This window comes from Nannospalax galili, unplaced genomic scaffold (genome assembly GCF_000622305.1).
Source record: "Nannospalax galili isolate Female #2095 unplaced genomic scaffold, S.galili_v1.0 scaffold4700, whole genome shotgun sequence".
In the NCBI taxonomy this organism is placed as follows: domain Eukaryota; kingdom Metazoa; phylum Chordata; class Mammalia; order Rodentia; family Spalacidae; genus Nannospalax; species Nannospalax galili.
This window is the reverse complement of record NW_008346462.1, coordinates 51,325-56,359: the sequence shown is the minus strand read 5'-3', so window position 1 is coordinate 56,359 and position 5,035 is coordinate 51,325. Positions and strand designations below refer to the sequence as shown.

Below are 5,035 nucleotides of genomic sequence, written 5' to 3'. Positions count from 1 at the left end.
AGAAAGAAAGAAAGAAAGAAAGAAGGAAAGAAATGTCTTTGCTGTTTACTAGAGGATTTGATAAATTATACTTTCATTTTCATTCAATTTGAGGATTTAATTTTTTTTTTCTCTAGTTCTTACATGACCTACTAATCATTCATGAATGTATTATTCAATTTCCATATACTGTGTTCTTTCTGTATTTAGTTTTCAATTTCTAATTTTCCTTCATTGGGATTTGATAATATACAATAAATCATTATAATTTTTGATATCTGTTGAGGCTTGCTTTGCAGCCTAAATATATTATACTTTGAGATATAAAGGTACAGATATTAGGGGATGGAGAGATGGCTCAGTGGTTAAGAACATTTGATGTTCTTTCAGAGGGCCTGGCTTCAATTTCCAGCACTGCCAGGGTAGCTGACAACTGTTCATAACTCTAGTTCCAGGGGATTCAACACCCTCTTCTGGACTCTGTGGGACATTACACATATGTGGTGTACATACATAATTACAGGTAGGGCACTCATACACATAAAATAAAAACAATAAATAAAGTTACAGATTCTATTCTATCTACTAACTTTAAACCAGTAAAAATATCAGGGAGCCATTTGTGACCTTGAATATCTATGAAAGTTGTGTCTTAGATGTTCTGTCATTGTCCCACATTCATCTTGCAAAAGGATCTTTTTTATGCCCACTTATCTTTTGATTACCTGTATTATGACACGTGGGAGAAAATGAGGAAAGAAATATCTGAAATTCTTTGTGCATCCATTTGACTATGAAAGTAGTTTATTGGGAAATAAACCAGATTTCCAAGCATGGTTAATATTGAACTACATTATAATAAAAAACTACAACTTTAAGCATTCTATCAAAGTTAATGTGAACCTTCCTCTATAAAGAGATTAGATAATTTATTTCTATGTACTTATGTAAAGTTCATGATTTCATTTGCTAATACTAGCTAGATAAAAAGTCATCATCAGATTTACTAAACATGATTGGAAAATTTTTTCAGTTTTAAAGATGTTATCCATCCTTCAATAGCATATCACAAAAACATAAGTAAGAATGGAGAAAAACAAATAAACAATTATAATTAAAACTTAGGGAGAGGGAGATCTAGATAACTAAAGCAATACTAATTTTCCTTGCATTTCCACAGAGAAGAGTCACAATGACTGAGACACTAAAGAACATGACAAACTACATGGAATTCTTGCTCACAGGATTTCCAGAAGACCAGGTGCTGCAGACACTGTGTAGCACACACTTCCTCCTGATTTACAAGGCAGCACTAATGGGAAATCTCTTTATCATCCTCACTACCATAGTCTGGCATCTCCAATTACCCGTATAGTTCTTTCTGAAGAATTTGTCCATCTGTCATATCTCTGTCACTGTTCCCAAATCCATCATGAACTCAGTGAACAACATCCACTTCCTTCCTGGGATGTATCTTACAGTTTCTTTGCTTTGCATTTTTGGCAGGCACAGAGTTTTCCTTTGTTTTGGTGATGTCTTATGATCACTATGCTGCCATCTGCCTCCCTCTGCACTATGAGGCCATCATGAATAGTGCTACCTCTGTGCAGATGGTGGCTGCAGCACGGGTGTGTCTATGGGTCCCTTCGTGTTGCAGGAACATTCTCTGTGTATTATTGTGGTCCCAACATGATATATCAGCTCTTCTGTGATATTTTATCACTTCTCACACTTGCTTTCTGGAGAACAAATTCTAGAATATGTGTTTATCATTGCCAGCTGTTGTGTTACTTTCATGTGGTTTTTTCTCCTTTTCTATTTTAAATATTTTATTTTTTTATTTTATGTGTATGAGTGTATTGGCTGCATGTGTGTAAATGCACTCATGTCGTGCAAAGCCCATGGAGATCAGACGATGGCGTTGGATCCCCTGGAATTGAAATTACAGATGCTTGTTAGCTGCCATATGGGTGCTGGGAACCAAACTCAAGTCCTCTCTCTGCAAGACCAACCAGTGCTCTTAACCACTGAGCCATTTCTTCAACTTTCAATTATTTTATAGTAATGGTTGTTTCCTATGTCCACATTTTCACTGTCACCCTAAGAATTCCTTCTGTCCAAGGAAAACTTAAATCTTTCTCCAATTGTGTGCCGCCTCTGACTGTAGTAGCCTTGTTTATCTCTTCTGCGTTTGCTGCATATTTAAGCTCCACATCAATATCTACATCATCTCTAAACCTGTTCATGTCAATGTTTTACTCTCTGTTCCTACCCAGCCCAAATCCTGTGATTTATAGCTTGAAAAACAGGAAGATGAAAGGGAACCTATGGAACATTTTAGATGACAAAATGACCAGAAAACTCTAAATATTGAAAATATTAGCTACTGTGATACTAAAGAATGTAAAGTGACCTGTTATTTCAAAGCTTTATTAACTTTATTATATACCTGTTGTACTATCTTGCTCTTATGCAAGATGACTAATTTTTAAATGTTTTATGGGTCTTAATACCATAGGTTTGTTTCTGATATTTTTCAACCCAGTGGAAATCATCCAAACATTACGTTTATATCAATAGACAATACAATATAGTTTTATAATATTTTTCATTGTATAACTATATATTCACCAATATGTTTCTTTCAATATGAGATTTTTTTATGAATCCAAAATTGAGATATTTTATCAGGTCTTCTCTTGGAGATTCTCTTAATTTTTTCCTTGCAGAATTGAAGATGAAAATTAATTACTAATTTACAAAATTCTAAATGATATTTCTTTTGTCCATCTAAATTGGAAATAATCTTAATAAATTTTAAATTAATTCATTAATTAAATAAAGGTGTCTTAAAATGTGACCTTGAATACAATATTCATATGCATATTTCTAGACATTGTACCTGAAGTGGGGTAATAACTATTGTTACAGGCCAATCAAATAATGGCAGCATTAAGAGTAGTGGCAGTGGAATCTGGCATAGTGAAGAGTTATGAGAGGTGTAGAATAAGTGGGAGAACCCCCCCAGAACTTGATGGTAATACCCTAATGCTGAAGACAGGACATACTTCAGACACAGGATTTGGAACAATAAAGCTGGGACTCACCTGGAAGCCACCTCCCCTGAAGGCTAGCTCTCATACCTTTGGAGTGCACTACACAAGCTGCTAAGTGAGAACATCAATTCATGGTTTAACCCAAGCTTCAAGGTCTAAAAACCACATCAATGACCAGCACAGCAAATGACATTAGTGCAATAGTGGCATTTTTACCTTGGGGGTAATCAGTAGCTAACTAATTGGCATTAAAGCCCATTCAGTGGAAGGAGACTCATGTCTGGTACTGAAAACCTATCTAAATACACATAGCTAGAGAGGTCATAGATCTTAGAGAAAACTCCAAGGCTGTCATAGTGCTGGACAAATGTAATTTCTTACTATGTACAAAATATCAGTCCTTAAATTTGTACACAAGCATCCCAATCACCACCCATCAAAGAAGCTTCTTTTTCAACAGACAAAGAGATTTTTACAGAGTTCCGTAACTGGTCACACACACAGATTTTCTGTGAATTTCCCAAGTCTAAGTGTCACATCTACAGTGCAACCTCTACAAGGCTCACAGAACACAGAACAAAGGATGAAGAGAAGAATAATGTATCTTTCAACTAGCATTGTTGTAGGTCCCTCATACAACAGAAGGCCAGGAACACAAAAGGCCACAAATAGCCAAAAGGCAGAGAATAAGAGTCTGCAGAGTGTGGGTCCTAGGACAGGACTCCTATATTAAAATCTACCTGTCCACAGGTCAGGGATCATTGCAGAAGAGGGGGCAGAAATTTTGTCTAAGAGCCAGGGGGGAAGTGTATGACCATAGGGAAACTGTACCACAGGCTTCTGGGACCCTACTTATATGAACCTAGAGCACTGATATCAGCATGCACAAGACCCATGCAAACAGGCAGACAAAAGCCCAGGACAGAACTGTGGAAATGAACAGCAGGCCCAAATCTTAGTCAAAGAATTACTAGCAGCTGATTATTGCTGGGTGAGGAAGGGCTTATCTTCTTAAAGGGAGAGACTCTAGATAGCCTGACCAAATCCCAGTGTGGGCCGCTACAGTAGGGTGCCGAAGGGGAAGGGCTTATAAAGATGATTTTCTGTGTGAAATACCCAAAAATTCAATAAAAATTGAAAAAAAAGAAGTGGGAGGCCCCTTAAACACCTACACTTTGGGGGGAGAAGGGGAGGCTGGGATGGGTTCACTTGTGGGCACTAGTGAAATACCACTACTCTGATCATTTTTTTTCACTGATCCGGTTGTTGGGGTGGGGCTCGTTTCTGTTTTTGGCACAACCAGCTCCAGCTCCAGGGACGTGTCCGGTCGGGTGGGGAGTTTGACTGGGACAGTACACCTGTCAAAGGGTAATGCAGGTGTCCTAAGGTGAGCTCAGGAGAACAGAAACCTCCCGTGGAGAGCAAAAGCTAGCTTGATCTTGATTTTCAAAACAAATAAATACATACCACGAAAGCAGGGCCTCTGGCCTTTTGGGTTTTAAGCAGGAGGTGTCAGAAATGTCACCACAAGGATAACTGGCTTTGGGGGGCCAAGCTTCATAACAACTTGCTTTTTGATCCTTCCATGTCAGCTCTTCCTGTCATTGAGAAGCAGAATTCACCAAATACTGGATTCGTTCACCCTCTAATAGGGAATGTGAGCTTGGTTTAGACCGTTGTGAGAAAGAGGACGTTCCCAGCCCCACACAACCTACATGCTCAACAGCTAACTGGAGGTCAGAGGAAAACTTTCCTTCAATCCTTTGCGTCAGAGTCCGTCTATCTCCAAATAGAGCCCCAAACTCAGAACTCCGTGGTGTGATGGATAACACCACAAAGAGCTGCAGCCCAGATATTGCTGCGCAGACTGAATTTATATCAACCCAGACGCCCCATGATTTGTGCACATACCTGGAAGCTTTATGTGGGAGTGGACTGAGGTCCTCCACCAGCCCAACCTGGACTGCCCCTTCTTCCTGAGGTGCGATTGACAATGTGGA

The 5,035-nt window shown here is 38.7% G+C and overlaps 1 pseudogene; it reads left to right on the top strand.

Moving 5' to 3' along the window:
• The first annotated feature begins 1,171 nt into the window (after positions 1–1,171).
• Positions 1,172–2,346, top strand: LOC108491309 (annotated as a pseudogene).
• The last annotated feature ends 2,689 nt before the right edge of the window (positions 2,347–5,035 follow it).